Source organism: Polyergus mexicanus, unplaced genomic scaffold, assembly GCF_030449975.1.
Source record: "Polyergus mexicanus isolate NDT 795.1 unplaced genomic scaffold, iyPolMexi1.0 SCAF_3, whole genome shotgun sequence".
In the NCBI taxonomy this organism is placed as follows: domain Eukaryota; kingdom Metazoa; phylum Arthropoda; class Insecta; order Hymenoptera; family Formicidae; genus Polyergus; species Polyergus mexicanus.
In genome coordinates, this window is record NW_027223323.1 from 1,171,805 (window position 1) to 1,195,454 (window position 23,650).

At 29.0% G+C, this 23,650-nt stretch overlaps 1 protein-coding gene across 1 annotated transcript in view; it reads right to left on the bottom strand.

Moving 5' to 3' along the window:
• Positions 1-21,820, bottom strand: part of LOC138931612 (zwei Ig domain protein zig-8) — a 106,905-nt gene extending 85,085 nt beyond the window's left edge. The window contains exon 1 of the mRNA XM_070292564.1: positions 21,752-21,820. The gene's annotated coding sequence lies outside the window, so the exon portion shown is untranslated. The remainder of the gene's footprint in view (positions 1-21,751) is intronic.
• Positions 21,821-23,650: the final 1,830 nt, after the last annotated feature.

The following is a 23,650-nucleotide window of genomic DNA, read 5'->3' on the forward strand; positions in this document are numbered from 1 at the left end:
TCGCACTCTTTGACGTTATCGTGTCGGATCGCAAAGCCGACAAACGTCGACGAAAGTAATGTTCTTCAAATTCCGTCAGCTTTTCTGCATGGTGATTTTTCTGAACTTCATGCGACGCTGCACGTCGAAAGTACGAAGATCTGGATCGTTGCGCATTGTCGCAATCGACGATTTGACTTATTGTTAGATATCTCGCATTGCCCCTGTACTTTCGGAAGAGTTCGGTGTAATCTTGTATCATACTTAAATATATCCGTATGAGAGACCGCATTGCTCTCTCCATAAGATTATTCGTGCAATCGTCTAGCAGCAATTTTTGCAGCTGCAAACGGTGTGCCCTCGATGTATAGATATGTCATGCGACAAATTTTATATTTTATTTTGATATTTATTTAACGCGATATGAGATATTTATTAAAATTTCAAAGAGCTAGTCTTACAATTAGCTTTATTATTATATATTTTATTCTGTATTATACGTGTATTGGTGTCTTATATTTTTTTGTAAATTATATATACATCAAAAATATCATATTAAAATTAATTTTAAATTTCTTGGAAAAGGATTTATAAATTTATCTACATTGTTTTTATATCTTTAAAATTGCATCGATTAAAAATCAAAAATATCGTATTTTATAAGCCATTTCTAAGCAATAGATGCCGTTTGGTGTATCGTACCGTTGCTATTTATAAATCATCACTCTCGAAAACATCCGTTGCTAGCAAATCGCGTTTAGACTATTCTAATCGGATCTTCGACGGCTCTTGCCTTCCGGTTACAGAGCCGAGGATAATCGCCTTTGCTGTTTCCAGCGAGGGCAGTATTAGTTTATAGTGTTGATTCCTTTCGTCCTTTCTCTCTATCCTTCGTTTCTGCTCCACGATACGAACGCAACGCGTGATTCGATTTTACAGTTTACGTAGCGAGTACATCCGCGATAGCGTTGCGAAATTACGTTACTCTAATTGCGAACATCTCTGGATTGATCGTCCATCTATCTGCATCAGATTTGTAAGCATCGCTTTGCGAGCTCTCTCTCTCTCTCTCTCTTTCCAGCTTTAGTTAAGAATATCAATGGTTTTTCTCTCATAGCACTAAAGAAATCACGAGATTCCGTAATCAAATTAATCTCGTTTAATCGAAACGTTAGCCGACTGAAAAATTTGATTACGAAAAATTTCATTTATGTCCCTATTGTCGCGTGGATGAGAGAAAATTTTGTTTGTCGAATTGATTATATTACGGTTGATTTTTTTCTCAGTATTCTTTCGTGGTATAGTATTTTTTTTAACGCACGTGACAGATTTTTGCAACAATTTTTGTTAGTCTATTGTTCAACGACAGCCCCGTGAGGACAAATTTCATTTATTTTTTCTAGTGAGATGAATATTTACATCTATGATTGCATCAATTTAAATTTGCCGAGTTCGCTGATACAGCGCAATTTTTCGTTATTTCTTTTTTATTTGTGACAATTGATTTGTTATTGATTTTTTACGTTTATTATGTATAATAAAAGAATTCTTTTATTAATGTTACTTTTAATAGTTTTATAATCTAGATCTTATCCGCAATAAAGATATGTAATAAAGATGTTTTTATAATTTTGAACATTTAAATTTAGTGATTCATTATATAAATAAGTATATTTATAAATTTATCAAGAAAAAATAAATAATTCTCGAATTTATTTTGTTTTATAAAAACTGAAAAGAGAAAGAGAAAAGAAAGACCTTCTCCGTTCCTTCTTTAATCGAGATAAAGAAGCGCTACCTCTTTATACCGTATAACACCGACATAAAAACATTCAAGCGATTTTCTCGTTAGAGAGAAAAGCTATCTAGTGGAGCCTTGATTCATAAACGACGATTCATTAAGCGTGCATTCCTTTGGCCCGACTCTTACATCGAATTTCTTCAAAGATAGTGCCAAGGTGAAGAATGCGGGTGAATAATGAAATTACGCTAGAAATGAGGTGTCTCAAAGGGTCCCGTATTGGAAACCCGGATCGAATTTTACTAGCAACAAAGAAAGCTTGGATAAAGAATGGTTTCGCTTCACAATAATTTGAGTTTCACAAGCGCAAATAAAATAGCGGTTTTTTTATTGCTCACTAATAATCTAAAATTTTAATTAAAAAAATTCTCTTTAAAAAAATAAAAACAAATCAATATACCATACGACTGTAAAATAATACAGAGCAAGACGAACAATTTCTATTGCTTTGACGAAACCAGAAATTGCAGCATGTGTCTTACAAGTTTTTCCAAAATATAATTCAGTTTTTTAGATGCACTCGAGCTCTCACATTGAATTGGGAAACTGTCCAAGCAAGCACCGTAACAATTATATGTTCTCGGTTTCGATTTACAATAGTGAGCGGTCGTGTAAGTTAATTAACCTCGGTTGGGACATCTGGCCGTTGTAAAAACGTTTATTCAGAGTACAGGAAGCTTTTTCACGGCGAAGGTTTACCGGAAGAACACTACGCGAACAGGACGCAAGAGAATAAAGTTGGCTAATGAACGAACGGCCGATTCAAGTACGAATACGTGGATTGACCGTGAAAGTTCCTGCGGGCTTACTTGATGCAAAGTTTCTGAGGACTACAACGATTTCTAAAGTTTCCCATGGCACAAAGTTTTCATAGCGAAATGGAAATCTTGCCGAGCGAATATACACAATCAAGAGTAAGTAGCATTTTTTATTTATATTCGTTTGTTAAGAACATTGATACGACTTTATTTGAAATTGTCAAAGAAAAAGTTGTTACTTATATTCTTGCTTACGTAATTTATGACGCTTTTTGATGTATAATCTTCGTAATTTTTTTATCAATTTTCTGATTTCGCAAGACAACCAATTTTTAACTTTTTTAATCGATCTTTTTAATAATAACTATTTCTTTTTTCTGCCTTTTTAGATAGAAAATTTAAATAAATTTTTAAATTACCCGTTCTTAAATTGTATATGCTAAACCAAAGAGCTCTATATTTTGTATAGAATTTCAGAATTATAGAAAATCGAAAATCTCTTAGAAGATAAATATAAAAAAGTCAAAAAAATACTCTTTACTTTTGTCTATTTTTTATTATTACTATTTACGGGATAGAATAAAATAATTTTCGGTGAGAGAAGCAATCCAATCGAGAGGTTTTTTATATATAAATACGTGTTCGATAAACGATTTATACAATATTATGGAGATGAGAGAAATTTGACGAGTATACTATACAAAAATACAATACGATCCCATAAACGAGCGCCGCAACGTTCACTCGAAAGTCATACAGGATCGCGCCTTATTCACCAACTTTTTACCGCTGAATACACGACGTATCTTCGCTAGTATCTCACACGTAGACACTACACATCAAATAATATCCGACATCCGGATACGTAAATGCCTCGTACGAGATCTGTACTCAGGTTGCGGAAAGAAAATTGGACGGTAACATCATTTTGTTTAGATTCTTTGTGGGCCAATTTTACTCGGATTTATTTCGAAAAACAAGCGCACACATTACAATTTTCTTATATTTCTATAAGTTTTCAAAATTAATGCTCAGTGAGATAGCCGTGTATAAAATCTAATATAGATATATATATATATATAATTAAATAAGTAATCACACACACATACAAAGAAGAATTAAGAGTCTCATATAATAATTAAAATAACTTATATCATTTGGACATATGTGAAAAGTTGTATCTCTTGTTGTGTTTTTTATTAAAAATAGAAAAAAATTTTAAATAATATAAAGAGATTTATTCCCCCCCCCCTTTTTTTTTCTATGTGAAACCATTCATCAGATTTTTATATGAAATCATATGTGTATGTTTTTCTAAATTTATTTTTTCAATTTGTAAATAAAAATACTAAAATAAAATCAATAGTTTGCGAGATATATTGTACTTCATTTTATCATATTATAACAAAATACAGAAAAATATTTTTTAAAATATTAATTATGCTTGTATATATTTATATTTATACTGTGCTTGAGAAAGTTTAACCGAAAATACATAATCAAAGATAAAGTAATATAAAAAACAAATAATAAAAAATAAATAACGTAATTATTTATACAATTATGGCGAAACGATCGCTGTGTTTGTTGATGTACATATTGTGCATTCCGGATAACGAAACATGGAGATCCGTTGTTTGTCAACCATTCCGCGACAAATACCGCAAGCAAGCAGCAACGGTTTTCACGTGCGCTCACGTACACATGGAAAGATAGCTATGCAGCCGAAATAAAAACTGAAGGACATATGTGTCGCGGCATAGCTAAGACATAGCTATGCGCGCGGTGTTTGATGTCGTTAAGATCGATTCGCGGCGAGATGTAAATCGCTAAGAAATTCCGATCCTAGGTAGATGTAGAAGATTGAGGAAGAAAACGCGCGCGGAAGAGGGTATGACTACAAGCTTATGTAGGGCGGCAATGACGCCGGCGGCATCACGAGAGAGCATTATGTGTCACGAGTAAAGATCTCGAGCAGGAAGGATATAAGATATATATGAAGCGTCTTGAAAATATAAGGATTACTCTAAAACGTAGGTTATAGTGATGGCTAGTCCAATAGCGATAAATACTTGCTATTTTCAAACAAATCACGTAGATGTAAGATCGCGCGTCCGAAGATATCTATGCTTCTATCAAAAGTATGGTCAGACTGAAGAATTTGTAATGCAAGGGTATAAAATAAATGCGCTAAACTGAGTTCACGAGTTTTGTAACAAATATTTTTGTTTAGCATCGTGTAATAAGATATACATATAAGAGGGAAAGAGAGAGCATGTATGAGAGAGAAACGTAAAGCTGCAAGAACATTAGAGATAAAAGAATAAAAAATGTAAAGAATAATTAGTAAATAATTATTGAATAATTAGTCATAAAATAGATCACCAAAAGATAAGAGAGAATAAAAATCATTAAGATTATACGAGAAAGTGATAGTGAATTCAATAGTGAAGTAAATGTCTAAGCAAAAATAAAATATATATAAAAAATTATAATTTAAATATAATTAAAAATAATATAGAAAAAGCAAAAAAATGTGACTTGTGAACAAGATTAGATTCGATATAAGGAAAGAAAAACAAAAAAAGGCGAGGAATAAAGATGTGCTCCTAAATATTGTTTCAAGACATTTCTGAAAAAGTACAATACAAAAGCGGAATGTAATCAGAATAAGAAACAGAGATAAAAAAGAAAAAAATAATGCATATATATAATTACATATAGAAATATTAGTCGCATCCTATTGACTAAAAAAATAATATACATAGATTTATAAAAATAACGATTTGCAGGAAACACCTGCAGAAAATATATAAAAAAAAAAAAATGAAGAAGGATATAGAAGATTGAAGGAGATGGGAAGAAAATATCAAATGGTAGCACGAAGTCGCTAGAGAGAACATTTTTAGAAAGAAGAAAGGATACAAGCGCTATACAGTTACAAAACATTGCGTACAATGCTACTTTTCAGCGTCGCGACAGGATCAAGCAACGATACAAGGAGGCAGGAAGAAAGAAAATAAGGAAGAGAAAAAGGAGGATTGGTCGAGTCGATCGCAATAAAAGCGACGATATCACGGAAGATAAAGCACGGAGGATTGTACGAGGAGTTGCACTTTAAGCGGAACAAGGAACGGGGCGAGCTCCAAAAATAAGAATCTCACGGAGGAGAAGGGAAGACTCGTATAGAGGAATAGGGTGTAGAGGGTGGGAGAGATGGAGTAAAAACGTGCGTCGCGTCGTCGTCTTTTGGGTTGGTTTCTGTCGCGCGAGCGAAATTGCGGCTGTTTATCTAACCCAACCGACAGAAATTCCATTTCATCTTGCGTCTTGCGTTTACCGCGCGCCACGTTCTTCCCTTATTCAACATTTCGCCCTCTTTCTTTGCCCTCTCTCTCTCTCTCTCTCTCTATTTCTCGTTGACTCTTATTTATTTCATTCGCACCATTCTCGCTATGTACGCGACTTATCCTCGCCCACGTCGGGCCGCAGCTCACAGAGATAAGTTGTGGCGCGCCCGAGAGAATTATTATAGAGGTATAGGTAGAGGTAGGTACCTTCGTACTTTCATACCAATCCTCCTAATATGCCGCCTCGAAGTGGCTTTCCGCATCGTGTAGTCATTCCCTCCTGGCCATCGGTCCACGTCTATCTAAGGATAGACTGCGTCATCTGAATGTGCGCGACGTGCCGTTTCCCGCCGGATGCTGTCTCTCGTTGATAAGAGCTTTTCCTACCTCCACGTCGCGCAAGGTATCATTTATGATACGTATCACGAGCTTGACGAGTATTTAGCATGCAACTCGGGAATATTTTCACGCTTGCCAGTCATCATCCTTATACCCAAGATTATTTTTTAGTTTAAGCACGCTGTTTCATTGAATGCGACTTTTTATAGTCAGCAATTTGAAAAAGAAAGAGTTATTAATTTTTGCGCTAAAAATATTTCACTTTAAACAATTAAGCTTGTAAATGATACGGAGTGGTTTCTCGGATAATTAAATATATATGTATATATCGTGGATAATTAAATATATAGGTAAAGAGAGATATCGTATAAATATTTAAAAAATAAACAATTCTCTTTTGCTCGCTTTATATGTATCTTTGTTAAATAATTGTTAAAAATATCGGCATTGAGTATAATAATATTATTTTATGCTTAATTGTTTACTGGCTAAATTATTATTTCCAAACAGTGAATATGGTGAATATATTCTATACGTAAATATATAAATCATAAAATCCTAAATTTATATAAAATGAAAGAAATAGCTTGCCTTTTTCAAAAATGACAGTATAACGTTTATTTCATATGGATTTGATGTCACGCGCTCAGTGTTTGATCGATAACATATCTCACTTTCCTCAACTGTGTGGCGAAATCACGAAAGAGCCAGCCATTCATGTAGGGGCAATATCTGTCGGCGCAATTTCGCGGGGAAAATAAAGTTTCACGCGGTCTCAAGTTTTCGCTCCCGCGTGACCCGCGAACAAGAAACTTATTCTAGAGTTCGCTTCGAGGTTTCGCGAATGTGGCTACTGTGAAAACGTTGATAGCATCGCGGATTACGATTTTTTTGTTATCGCCAATCGGTGCGTGTGTGCCCTCTCGCGTATAAGGCGGATTATACGGGGAGCAATTTATGGCAATTGCCCCTCCGTATTTCTTTCTATCGAATTGTGACGATACTTGATTTACAATTATATATTTGATTCGAGCTACTATATAGCGGTCTGTTATATTAATAAAATAATATTATAATGTTGCATCTGTTTTTTATTTTTAGTATAATTTTGAATATAATAATAGTAAATAGATTTCCTTACATTTGTAAACGTAATTATCATTTTTAAATGTGTGTAAAAGCATTTTGAAAAATTAATAATTTCTGATGTAATTTATATTTCATAATCGTCGCGATATTTTTAAACATATGTAATTTACTCTGAAATTGAAGTATGCGATATTCGTTCGCGCGAAGAAGTTGGCACGCTAAAGTATTACAACTAATGATGAATGCTTCGCGATAAGTGTTCCGTATTATTCCATCGCGTCGACATTTTAGATTTTCTTTAACACGATCCCTCATAAAACGCTTTTTATCGCGTGAAATATCAATAATGCGGAGTAAAATTCTTATATAATCTCCCTTTTCATAATTAATTTAAATATTTAGAGATTTATCTTAAAATTTAAATATTGGATTATAGAATTTAAATATTACAAAATTTAATATTCAACATTAATTTCATTATGTTTACGTATACCTATAATAATGAAAACAAATATCAAATAAATTATGATAACAAACAATAAATAATATTATAACGAGCATTTCTTTTATGACAGAAATATATTAAATATAGAAAGTTTAGCTGAATAATGACTAGAAAGTTTTCACCAAATTGGGAAATTATTGATCGTTGCACTAATGAAACTTTGAGTTTGGTGAAATAGGATTTTCGTATCAAATGTGCAGAATCAACCGAATAAAGGATAAGGTACAATTTATGAATATGCGAAGGATAAATATAAACGGTTTATACGTCATCGACACAAGCATTATGATTAAACGTGATGTACAGCTTATATAATTTACAGAAAAACGACAAAGTATTTTTCATATAAAGAAATTATTTTACGATAAAATAATTATTTTTCAAAACAAAACAATATATAATATTTCAAAGTTTTAATTATTTTATTTTAATAGATATTCTTTCACATGCGCGTAACATCTTTTTTTTTCTTATATATTTAATATCAAGTATTCGTATAATTATAACTAAAGTAACGAAAATAAAAGTAACGTAGATAGTGAGGTTTTTCATTCCAGAAACGATCTCTTTGACGTAAAATGAATCGATAGGAAAACAAACGTGAGAATCGCTCTTAACTGTCTTTTTTATCTAGCATAATAATGTTCCGATGCTATGCAAAATCGCGCGCGTATTAATGCTTTAGTACGCGACCGGATGATTTATCGCGGTCGACGTTTATCGCCCTTGGCGGAATAATGTCGGGGTGGTTTGAAAAAGCTCTAGATCTTCACTTGTCGCTTTCATCGCGTAAATATTTCTGCTCGGTTAAACGTACAATCAGCATCAAGTATGCCTTAATATTCAGAGGGAATCAATCAGATTTGTAAAGATAGTTTTTGCAGGGATCACACATGTTTAAATAATGGGCATATCACACTTATCTATAATAAAGATAAATGTACACAATGTCAAGTAACTGACAGTGTTTGGATAGTTGTTCCATCTCAAGTTTAAGATTAATAAAAGATTTAAACTACATTTAAGATTTAATTATATATTTGATATATACAATATCTTTACCTTTAATTAACGCTATCTCTTTGCTTCTTTAGATAAATCATTTTATTAAAATATACTTTCCTGTAAAGTGCAATTACTTTTGCCATTGAAAAGGATTCGAAAAAAAAATCGTATCTTGAATTTGAAAAATCTATTCTTGATAGTCATAATTGACTAATTCTTATTGCAATTTTATGTGTATAGCTCAATCTCTTGTCTCCATTAATAATCTACTACTTCCCCAGGAAGCCTATTACAATAAATCTGATCTATTCAACTTAGAATGTAAAGCAACTTACATATTGTGTGTATTGGAAATTCTGGTAATAATATTATTATTTTTAGGAATTAGTTAAAAATATATTACGCGGTTTGAAATAAATTGTTTATTGTTTAAAATAATATTTTATGTATTGTATATAAATGTTGAGAGACATATGACAAGCGTAAGCGTAATGTATAGTCGAAGTGATTTACGCAAATGCAGCAATAATAGCAACATAATTATACACACATAATTAGATATACATAATATATAATTACATAGTGCTATGATAATTGACAGTAAACACTAGCGCATATGGTAAATTTCTGCATTTATTTATATATGACGATAAATGGACATATGCATGTATTGTTGTTTATTATAGTTTAACGAAACGCTGCATCTAATATTAAGCATCATTTAACACAAAATGACGCGGGTGCAAAAATGGTATTTGATAAAGTGACAATCATTCACTCCGATTAAATCCCTGCACGATGCTTTAAAAACATATCTTTTTGCTTAATTAATTTATAGTTAGTTATATAATTTAATTATTTTATGCTTATAAAGAAGACGAAAATTCTAAAACGATCCCAATTTTTAGCGAATGCGCATTGCACGAAATGCAATTTTCACATATTTTTTCGTTCTGTTAAAGAATCTATTCATTAGTTAGTCGATGTTCTTGATCCCGACAAGCAACGAGATAAAAATTGTCGCTTTACCAACGCCAAGCTTTAAAAATAACAGCCATGGATTTGAAAGACGTTTAACGTTGGACGAGTCTCATTAATCTTTTGTTCGCTGTCTTCTGGTGTATAAAAATCTGGCGACACGACGGCTGCATGAATAAAAATCCGCACTTTATCCTTACGCTTTTCTCTGCGTTCCCTTTTTCATTGCCTCGTTTTGCATAAAATGGCGTCGGGTTGTATTCTACTGTTTATAACTAGTTATTAAGCACCGTTTTTCTCCGAGCGATTTAGGACAGTCAACAGACACTATCGTGGCCGTGGATGCTTCCATCGTTAACCTGGCACCGTTGGTATCTCCATGAGAAACCATCTCTGTTGTAACTATTCCTCTCTCACCATTATAGTATTTTGCATCGTCCAGCCGATTAATGCTCAGCCGCTAAAGCTTTAAAGCTGCCAGGCGAATATAAATCTTGTTACTGTCATTTGACTATTATTTTCAGCGTTCCTCAAGATAAAAAACCAGTACAGGATTTTATCAATCGGACAAATAGCAACAAAACAAGTATGTAGCCATTTAAATTTTTTGAATGTTTTAAAGCGACAATAAAATTTTGTGTGATTGTTATGATGAACAATAAATTTTACTATATCAGTAGTTGTAAACAAAATGTTTTTCATGTCATGTCTTTTTAAATTAAATTATTAATTAATTTTTACTAATAACGAGTAAATTTCGTAATTTACCACAATTGCAAAATTAAGCTTTTTTCTATATGTACAGATTTTTTTTGACAGTTTACAGTATGAATTTATTTTAATGATTTATTGTATTTATGCTGCCCAGAAATAAATTCAACATTTTACATATATCTCGATAGTTTATTAAAAATATAAATTATAGATCTATATTTAATTTGTTACATTATCTAATCTTACGAAATTTTGTATGTTGAATTCAGTATAGAACTCAAATAAAAAATTTGCCGAGAAAGTTACAAAAAAAAAAAAAAATCTTTTATTTTGCAGTTATTCATCATAATCACATATAATATCAAGAATATATTAATACATTCAAAACAAAAAATTAAAAAATTTATAGATGTATACATAAAGATCCATCAGAAAAGAAAAACATAATTTTTATATTTCCTTTAATATTTTCTTTTTATAGTCAACAATAATATTTTAATAAAAAAAAAATTTTTTTTAACGATACAATTACACACACTGTATATATTCCGAGATTGTCGGAAAAAGATATGATATAGCCGACAAATATTTAATGCTAAGAAATTTTGTATACAACATTAACAACCAATAAGATATGTGCAAGTAGACCAATACATTTATAATATCTCACGTTCGTTATTATGATAATGTTGTTTGTGGATAGAAAACGTAAAAATAAGCAAATCATGATTTGGTAAATTAAACAAGTTGATATTGAAAACATTTAATTTTTTAAAATAATTGAAAATAGAGCTTTAATATATTATTATTTGCCACATTGAATGATTCTTATATTTTTTTTTTGTAAATTTTGATGTTGATATTAATTATTATTAATTATTAGTTTAATGAAAAAAAAATAGTTATACGTTATAGGTGATATTTCGTTATAATTTTATGTTATTTATTACATTAAATTTAATACATATATAAATCAAAATAAATAATAAAATCTTCTACGTGATAATAAAGTATAATAATCTTTCTTATAATTTATAAATAATATTAATCGAGAATAAAATTTTTTGCAATAAATGTTATAAGCTTTTATTCAAATTAATTTAAATTATTGATTTATAAATTTGAGTAAAATAATTGTTATGATATAGTCGCATACCGTGCGACATTTAAAATTTGTTTTGTTGATATGACTTTGTTTACAGATAGCAAATATAAATATGTTGAACCTTTCTTCTCTCGTTATCTCATCGCGTTTATATTATTATTTTTCAAATATTTCGACAGCTGTAGAATTTTGTTAATTGTAACGGATACCCATAGCAATAGAAATTTATTACAAATTTACATCAAATATCGTAGAAGATATAAACTCAAACTAAACAATATTCTATCTTCTTCATTATTGATCATATTTTATTATAGTTTTTTTTTTCAGCAATATGATAATTATGTTTTTCTCTCGATACGGTGATAATATTTAATCTTTCTGTTATTTCGCAGAGATCTGAGCTATTAAAAAAGTAATGTTTTTAATATTCAAAATGTTTATAGATTTCAGCCAATTGGTGTAATATCGCGAGACTGATAACGATTGTTTGGACAAAGAAAGCTGCGACATTTCTTCGTTAGATTTTTTCTAGAGAAGAATTAAACACATTCTTGATGCGCTTTATGATACACATATTAAGAATTATTATTTTTGCAATTTTTATCTCAAGTAAGATAATCTATATCGTAACTCCATAGATAATTACACTCTAATTCTGTAATTATATGTATCTATAATATAAAATTGATGTTTATGTTTGTGTTTTTATTCTGCTTTTCTATTTCTTTTTCAATATCAATCATAGAAAGTGATACAAAAATGTATGAGCATAACTGAATATTATTTCCGTAACTTGTACAGAATATAATGACATATTTGTATTTTTATTATGGGAATAGTAATTTGCTAATAATATGCTTTTATTTCTATTAAATTGATTTATATATATTTAATTTTTATAATTATTTCTATAATTTCTAAAATTAATGTATTAATACAATAAATTTTCTTTTTAGAATATTTTTCATATTATAATGGACTTTTGTAGCTAATAAAGTTAATCAAATAGATTAATTGATATTATATTTTCACATATTGTAACAAAACTTGACAATTCATTACTTAGGTTTGATAAACATATAGAAGTTGACACCAAGGAGAAAATCTATAATATTACTACATCGAGAAATAATAATATAACGATGGAAGAATCTAATGATGATGAACATAATTTTATTAATAATAATATAGAATTCATTATTGGATGGATTTTAATTATTATTATTTTCTGTGTGCCCATGGCTATGTCCTGATACAATTAGGTACATTAATTTCTACAATAATGTATATAATTTTATATTCATTTAATTTATTTATACAAGTTGGAATTATAGTGATGGCAAATATTTAAAATATAAAATACAAAACAATATTAAAAATTTGTTACTATGCTTATTACTTGCATGCTAGTTACTTTAATTTTATTACTTACAATATAAATAATAAAAATGATAATTATAGAAGTAAATAATTTTAGAATTAGAAAAGAGTTTCAGCACTAAGATGTGTGTTTATTACTAACTTAATTGAGATGAAAACTTTATTTCAAACAAAAAATTATTTAAATATATAGAATTAGGTTTTATCCAAGTTATCATAAATGTTTTTATTATTAAAAATAATTTTTTAGTGAATATAATAGACAATATGTCAGAAGAAGTTGTCTTTGCTTTAGCGATTGTTGTCGTCGGTTCGTTCGTATTTTTCGTATCTTTCATAACTTTAGGCATATAATCATTCCTGAACCCGTTCATCAAGCAGAAGCAATTTATTATCAAGTTGTAAAAGACGGGCGTAATGTAAGTAAAACATAGGTAAAAAAATAATAATATAAAATAATATAAAATAATATTATAAAATTATTTTTATCTTACATTCAACTTAAATATTTTTTATTTTTATTAATTATGTTTACATGTTAATGTTATTACTAATCTATTTTTGCAGATTTCAATTCAAGAGGAACATATTTAATTGGAGAGCTATGCATTAATATTATTGTAAACTGATTTATAAATTTAGAATATAATTAAAGTTTCTAACACATATTGTTAAAGTATAAAAGATATACTATTTCATTAAGTTCAATCTGTAATTTTAAGATATCAATAATTGACAATGCGTATCTTGTGCGTGACACTTGTTCATCAAATATTTTTTGACGAACATACAGAATGCAATGACAAAAAGGAATGTATCACATTATAAAGTTAGTCCATTTCAAATTGTGTTTTAAGAGATAATCTTAAAAAGGTTAATAACATTGTTAATAACTTTTTTAAATTTATAATTATATAACAGAAAAATTGTATTACAAAAACAATTTTTTACTTTGTTCTTTATAATTATTTGTCATAAAGCAAAATTTTAATTTTGTTTATATTTTATCGTATGAAAAATTAAAAATAGTGTTCTTATTTATTTATTACATATAAGTTTGAATACTTTGTCACATGTAGAGTTGATGCATTTTAAAAGCATTTTTATCTTTCCAAAATAAAAAATAAATAATTTATAGATGTGTATGTATATATAGATGCAAAAAAAAATCCAGACAAAAGAGAGAAACATATTTTAATAGTTCTTCCTTATTGTCAATGTATAGTTTGATATAAAAAAAAATTTTGAGCGGTAAAACTGTATATACTGTATATAATTTCGAGATTCTTATTGAGAGATATGATATAATCGACAAGTATTTAATGATAAACAATTCCGTAACTACACCAAAAATCAATAGGATATCTGTAAGCAGACCAATAAGTTTATAATATCTACGTGTCTCTCTTATAAGTCGTACTTCGTCATTGTCATAGTGTTGTTCATGGAGAGAGAACGTAGAAATAAACAAATCACGATTTGGTAAATTAAACAAGTTGATACGAAAATCTATAATTTTTTTAAATAACTGAAAATAGTGCTTTAGTATATTTTTTGCTGCATTAAGTTATTCTTTAATATCTCTTTTTTGTAAATTTTGATACTTTGATATTAATTATTAGTACAATGAAAAAAAAAAAATGTTTATACCGGAATATACTATGATCTATTCTCTCAAATTGTACCTTTTGTAAAGAATCTCGCTCTTTCTTTCGAAGTTTCCTATTATCATTTATATATCATTTGTCACATTTTTTGTTTAGATTTTTCATAATTTATGATAATTTTTGATGCTTGGTGATATTTTGTTATAATTTTATATTATTTATTACATTAAATTTGATACATATATAAGTCGAAATAGATAAAACTCTATGTGATAATAAAGTACAATAATCTTTCTAACTTATAAAACTAATTGAGAATTATATTTTTTGTAATAAATGTTATAAGTTTCTTTATCAAATTAAATTGCATTATTGATTTATAAATCTAAGTAAAATAATTTTTGTGATATAGTACACCGTGCAACATTTAAAATTCTTTTCGTTGATATGACTTTGCTGACAGGCAGCAAATATAAATATTTTGAGCTTTTCTTCTCGTTATCTCATTGCGTTTATATTATTATTGAGAATCAAATATTTTAAAAGCAGCAGAGTTTTGTTAATTGTAACGGATATATAGCAATAGAAATTTATCATTTACAGCGAATATCATAGACGATATAAACTCAAACCAAATAATATTCTATTTATTTCATCATTGATCATATTTTATTATAATTTTTATTTTTTTTTGTTTTAGCAATATGATAATTATCTTTCTCGATACAATCACGAATTGTTATAATATTTGATCTTTCTTGTCATTTCAGCAGAGTTATCAAAAAAGTAATGTATTTATGTTCAAAATATTTACGTTATAGATTTCAGGCAATTGGTATAATATCGTGAAACTAATAACGATTGTTTGAATAAAGGAAATTGCGATTTTTCCTAGTTACATTTTTTTAAGAAAAGAGTTGAACACATTATTCTCACGATGCACTTTATAATAAATACATTAAGAATTATTATTTTTGTAATTTTAATTTCAAGTAAGATAATTTATATTGTAAAACCATACATAACTACTCTCTAGTTCTGTAATTATACGTATTATATGTGTACTATATATATGTATGACGTGAAAAATGATGTTTATGTTTGTGTTGTTGTTCTGATTTTCTATTTCTTTTTCAACATTACAAAAAGTGATTCTACAATGTACAATATAATTAAATATTGTTTCCTTTACTTGTGCAGAATATTATAACATATATGTATTTTGATTATAGGAGTAATAATTCGCTAATAATGTACTTTTACTTTTATTAAGTTGATTTATTTATATTTAATTTTTGTAATAAACTTAATTTATTAATACAATAAATTTTCTTCTTAAAATATTTTTCATATTATAATGAACATTTGTATCTAACAAAGTTAGATTAATTGGTATTATCTTTTCAGATATTGTAACAAAACCTGAGAATTCATCAATTATGTTTGACAAACATATTGAAATTAATACAAAGAAGAACATTTATAATACTACGTCGGGAGATAATACACATGTAACGGTGGAAAAAGCTGACGATCAATATGATAGTTTGTATAAAATATGGCCTCTATGGCTTATTCTCATAATAATATTTGTAACGTGTTTATGGACTATATGGGTTAATACCAGGTACACCGATTTTTGCAATAATTATATATATAATTTTGTGTTCAATTAATTTATTCTTACAAGTTATTTTATGTACTCAATTGAATAGTAAGTTGAAATTATAGTGGTAGCAAATATTTAAAATTTTAAATACAAAACAATATTAAAACAAAGCTTCCTCTATGAGGAAGCAAAATTTGTTACTATGCTCATTACTTCATGTTAGTTACTTTAATCTTATTACTTACAAAATAAATAATATAAAAATGATAATTGTAGAAATAAATAATTTTAGAATTAAAGAAGAGTTACTACACTATAATGCGTGTTTGTTATTAACTTAATTAAGATGAAAACTTTATTTCAAACAAAAAATTATTCGAATATATAGCAAAAGATCTTACCTAACTTATCAAAATAGTTTTATTAACAAAAATAATTTTTTAGATTTAAATGTAACATACAATATATCGGAAGAAATTGCCTTAACTTTAGCGATTGCCTTCGTAATTTAGGTAATTTCAATCCTCCCGACCCTCGTCCACGAGAAGCAGCTGATTTTCAAGATATATATGAAATGCGTAATGTGAGTAAAACAGAAATAAGTTATATATATATATAATTTTACAATACGCTCTATTTGACACAAACACACACAATAATAAATATATATATTTGTTTTATTTTTATTAATTATGTTTACATGGTAATGTTATTACTGATTTAATATTGCAGGTTCCAGTAGAGCATCATATTTAATTTCATTTATGCATTAATATTATTGCAAATTAATTTATCAATTAATAATAATTATATGAGGGTACAATTATAATTTCTAACATATTGTTAAAGTGTAAATACTACTTTATTAAGTTCGATCTGGAACTTTAAGTCCTCAACTTTAGACAATGCATGTTCAGTGCGTAACTTGCTCATACGATAAAATATTTTTTGACAAACATATATAGGATGCAATGACAATATAGAATATATCACATTGTAAAGTTAGTCTATTGCAAATCGTGTGTTAAGAGATAATCTTAAAATACCTAATAACACTGTTAATAACTTTCTTTATGTTATGATTATATAACATAAGTTTACAAATTTTATTATAAACACAACTTTTTTACTTTGTCCTTTATAATTATTTGTTATAAACTTTAATTTTAATTTCGTTTAAATTTTTCTTTTTGGAAAATTTAAAAAAAGGATAGAAATTAAACAAATCTTACAATTAGGGATCTGTATAGTAAAAGCGAATAAAGTATATAAAAATAATTTATTAATAACAATGAATAAGAAGTCAGTTATTAATAAAAAGTAAAGTTTTGATAAGCAATATAACTTTTAGATATTTAGTCTTAGACTTTTAGAAAGAATATATAAATATTGAAATAAACACGTACGCGGAGAAGCTCGCGTACAAATATATAAATGTATAAATATGTGCATATATATAAATATATAAACACATATTAATATGTGTTACTCATATAATATATGTGTTACATATGCTTACACACAGTAGATATATATATATATATATATATATATATATATATATATATATGAATATGAATATATAGATATATACACATATATGAATATGTTTATATAAGTGTATTAAGTTATAAATATATAAAAGTTATGTTTCAAGATTAATATTTATTTAAAAGAATCGATCTTCTGCAATCCATTTAAATTAATATCATTTATGTGTTTATAATAATGTTGAACAAATAATATAAACTGATTTAGTTAAATTTATTAGCTATTTTAAATCATTTTTAATTATTAACAAAATTTAAATTAGTATTATTAAAAATATAATTTCTCATGCTTGTCATTGTTTTATATTCATATCAATTATATCTACAATATTTACAACGTGTATAAATATGTATAATGTGATATTACATTATAATAATTCAATAATACATTTTTTATAAGTATACTAATTTAGGAATGATGTGTGAATGCTGAATTCTCTTAAAAAGATATACTTTTTAGCAATTAATTTGTGTATTGAAATTGGTAATTAATTATGTACTACATTCTTATTGCTATATTTGTATTTTTACGATTTATTATTTTTTCTGTAACCAAATGTATAATATAAATATAAAAATAAACAAATTATGAATAAAAATAACTAATTCTTGACGTTAGCCACACGAGAGAATCTTACATCTGCTTTTAAATAATTATTTTAATATATTTTAAGTGTTTTCATTTGTTTGCTGCATGTAAATTTGAATATTTTATCACATGTAGACTTGATGCATTTTAAAAGCATTTATATATATATATATATTTTTTTTTTGTAAAGGTTACAAATATTTTTAAAATCTTCAACATAAAGGTATCTTTTTTCTAATAACATTTGTACATTAACATTTTTCTTCAATATGTACAATAAGGATCGATGATATATCTCAAGTGTGTTTGCTAGCATCCAATTTTTTTTAAACATTTTATATCTTGTTTCTATCTCTTTTTTTCTCTCATCAATCCAGTTTTCGTTTTGATCATTAGACATTTGTAGTTTTCGTTAATACAAACAAATGTATTTTTTTTTTTGTTTGATATTTTTACGGTTTCAAATATGCAGAAGCGTGTGTGTGTTATCGACGAGTACTCGAAGCGATCCTGTCAGCTAACGATTTAGCGCCGGTCGTGCTTATCCCGTAAAGTGTAAAGCAAGTTTAACGCCGTGGCGCGGATCTCAATAAAATCGCGAGGCAGTAAATAACTTAACGACGGTACGGACTGCTCTCGCGGGAGAGCAGCGAGACACAATCCGGGAGTTGGCGAACTTCCGGGTAAGTTTGACGTGCCGTAGCAAATGCGGTTCGGCGTGATGGTGGATATTACGAATCGGATGGATATAGGTACGACAAGCAAGTTTCTCGCCAGAGAGAGAGAGAGAGAGAGAGAGAGAGAGAGAGAGAGAGAGAGCGCAACTGACTTTCGATATTTCTCCGTCGTTTGCGATGCTGGCTAAGCGCCGCAATGTTTTTCATAGCGGAATCTCTAGAAAAGCAGACCATATAACGCGGTTTATCCCGCAATCGACCTCCGTTTAACTTGGTTGGAGGTACAACAACGAGAATGACGTTATCTTGCATATATTTGTGACTCGCGCAAACAAATCTGCCATGTATTATTACGGACTTAATAGTCCTAGTTTCATCCTATTTTCTTAAGAAAGTTGATATTTATAAAATAATAGATCTTTAAATGCAATTCTTTCATTTTGTACATTCAATTATAAATAAAATTAACATTTCTAAATGCCTAATCTCAGCATAGGTAATTTATTAATGTCAAAGAAGTAGAAGCCTTAAGATTCATAATTTTATACGTAACAAATGTGTGTTTTGTGTTCATTATGAAGGCAGATAATCAAATAATATGTTTTTTAATTAGTTACTATTACTTAAAATATTATTAAGATATTTTTCAATTAGTTAGTATAAATATATTTATTTATCGCAAACGCTTTCCAATGGCAAACGTGTCACGCGCGTCGCGATTATTAATTTAATTAGCAAAGATAAGACTTTGAAATACACGTACCGTTACGCTTTACAAAAAAATATGTGCAAGAGAATACTGATGAGCAACTCATATGAATACTTCGGAAGGGACGTGTTAAGTGTAGTATGCGAACATAAAGGAGAAATGGAGCCGAAGAAAAAAGTGCCGTGAGTTCCGCAAGGAATTCTGGACGGCGCGGTAAAATGGTGATGTAAGGTGCGCGGTAACGGGATAAGAAATCCGTTGTACGTGTTAATGATTCTTTTTACGAGGACAAACGACCGCGAGCGATAAATGCCGGAGGGTAGATGGCAAGTTGGTAGATGTCCCTGGAATGGGTGGCAGGTAGACGGAAATGGGGATGTCCGTGAATAATGATCTCCTGATCGTGCTATCAAGCCGAGTGCCGTTTACTACACATTTTTACATCGCTATCATCGATTTCTCTACTGTACGTATTCAGTGCGTCTTAAGATACAGGGAAGGCAAACGTGTTTCGCAAATTGTCGCACCAAAACTCCGGAAGCATCGATTTTCGCCATTTTGTGCGCCTTTCGTTACTTATTTGAATACCGCGTTTGATATTGATATTTCGCGATTTACTTATGTAACATAATTCTTGGATTTCTTGATTCAGGAAATCCAATTTGGAACAAAGTTTTACATATTGTTAATTTTGATCTAAAGAAGACGTGTGAAAAGATTATAAAATAAAGTTTAAATAGAATCAAATAAGATGAAGATAATACTTTTAAAATACTCTTTATAAATTAAATTGTGTGTTGTAAATAAGTATAAAACGATTAAGCAATCATTAATTATAAGCTCGTATATAATTTGCAACTGAAACATTATATATAGTTTTATATAGAAAAACATGAGAATAAGTGAATATGAGAAAAAGAGAACTCGTTAAAAACGTAGCTATAAAAAAACAGGAGTTTAAAAAATCCTTGAATACAAAAAAAAAAAAAATTAAGAGTGAACGAAAAATATCACTTGCGTTGAGTAAGTGATCTCAAGGAGAAAAGTTCCAAAGCTGATATTATTTATATAATTAATGACATATTACATTATAATATAATATATTATACTATAATATAACACTATGACTACAATATGAATATATTGAACTTTTCATTAATTCGATAAATCTCTCGAATTTCGAAAATCCAATAAAAAGTAATCACAAAGATATAGACTCGAAAAAAATTACATACATATTTTCTTCATTTAAATCACCCAAGGTGTGATAAACATTTATATTCGTATGTGTTGTAAAATTATTAAAATATTAATTAAAAGTTTTGCTGTTAATAATTAGATGGTACAGTGCTTTTTTGTAGATATATCAACATTTCATGAAAAATTTCAATTTTCCAGCGTATAATAAAAATAAAATTTTAATTTGCGTATTTTATATTTGCTGTTGCCTTTCTATATGTCGAGCTACATGATATATTACTTAACGTTAATGAGTTTGGTGCGTAAAGGCATATCAATATCCGTGAGTAAAAAATTGATTTTATTAATTCGTTTGAAAAGTAGAGCGCAATGCCAGCGTATTGCTAAGGATTGGCAAAACGTGCGATCACGAGTTTACCCTCTCGTTCTATCGCGTAAAGCAGATTCCTCTTTCGCGATGCATTCGCCACCGCACGTGCTCTGCATCGATGCGTTCCCGCGTAAATTCAACATACGCCTTTTGCGAGGTTTCCGCCTTGCCTTGCCTAGTCTTTACCGTTTTTTATCGAGAGAATTGCTTTATTTTTTTAAGAGTATTCCTTTAAAGATTAAAAATATTTTGAATTATTAAGACATGTTCCACAAAATACAATAAATAAATAACCCTTTCTATATATACAATTATAAATTGCAACATGCTTTTGAAACGTTTCATCGTCGTATTTTCTTTCTACAATCCCATAGGAGAATTTTTTCGCTATCGACGATTCCATTAAGCGAGATAGTTTTGTTTTTCTACTCTACCGTAATCCGCATTCTCTCTCCGATGCTCGATTCGAGTATCACGTTCATGCACAATTCGATGCCGCTTTTTGTTCCCGAGCCCGCGCTCTCTCGTTCGCGAGACGGGCTTCTTATCGAAGCGACGCGTATGCAGAAGCGAGATGCATCTGAGGAATCGAGCTGTCTTTACGCGAAGGAGAAAAAGCCATATATATATATATATATGTATATATATATATATATGGGTTAAAGTAGGAAGCATCTCCAAGTTTTGTTCCATTTCGGAGCAGTGCTCCCAGGTGGCTTTGATATCGTAAACGTCTCCGTGCATTCCGTTTCCCCAGGCTCTTCAGTATGTCTGCTTGATATCGGGGACATAGATCCTGCCGGACAAGACCTATGCCGGTGATGTGCATTAAATTTGCGACTGTCAAATGAATGAACCTGCATTTAACTGTCGATATCAATTCTAACGAGCGTCCGCGCGACGAAACTTCTTTCTTCGCCTTTAACTCGAGCGTTAGAAGGAGAACGAGAGTAAAAATGAATAGAAATAGAAATCGAAGATGCATTGTTTCTACTGACATTAATCTTTCATTATTTCAACACAAAATATGCAATTAATGCAAATTTGAGTTGTACATTATTTTCCTCTTTATACGTATAAAATTATTTCCGATCTTCTTACTTTATCGCGTTTAGAGCATAGAACGGATACTCTTGATGCGCATGTTTCGAGAAAAATGCTACCGATCTCGAAAGCATTCGCTCCGTGATTTCTTATTCGCAAGTATGCATCGATCTTTCTTCGTACCTATCCGGCCGCATAAAGTCCCACACTGTTCTTTTTCTTTTATCGAACAAAGATACATGCGACAGTGAACGTATAAATCTTGATAGATAAATCTCTGTACACAGGCTGAAATGATGTTCGTTTCACCGTTCGATCGACAAACTGCATAATCTTCTCTATCAATCTGATTTTAGTGAACGAATTTGAATGTCTTACACAATTTGTTTTATTCTTATGTCTTATATAACTTTTCATTTATTTTATTCTTTATTTATTATATGTAGATATATGTTTTATTTGCTACTATAATAATTGCAAATTCTTTGCTAATAAAATAATCTTTTATAGTGCATAATATAGTTAGCCTCGAAAATGTTGAAATATATAACAGAGAAATGTTCACACACAAATACACGAACACACACATATGTAATTATTAAAATAAATTTATCATAAATGTGCGTTATATAATTATTTTTCTAGCACTTCTTCAATTTATAATTTTAACTACATTTATTTCCAGTGCTATAAAATAATTATTTTTAAACATAAATATATAATTAAATCTAATTTTTATGTGGCGCACACGTCTCCGCATAGTAACTAAACTCATTAAAATCTAGTAAATAAATCTCATTAAACATTTTATAAAATTTTCAATACGTAAAAATCATGTCACAATGTTACAATGTATATAACGGAATCTAAAAGAGTATACTCAATATTCATACATATCGCGTTTTACTTTACTTTGCAACTTTTATACCCTACCTACTCTCACTGTGGCTACCATTCTTTCACTGTGGCTATATAATCATGAAAATATTTCTGAGAAATACTCACAAGAGATGCAAGTAAGCAGTGTATTTATTGATATTTTTATATGCGCAAGAATATCACAATATACCTCATTCTTAGTATATATATGTGTGTGTGTGTATTTGATTATAAATCTATATACATGAATTTCTAACTTTCTTCACCAATTTGCGAGCACGAGTAAATTTGGCGGACAATACGTGTACTCCATCGAATAGACCTCCGTTAAAAAATCTATGGTACCAGACAGCTATTGTATAATATATTGTTTTATATAAAACATTCTTTATAATATTCTAATAATATGC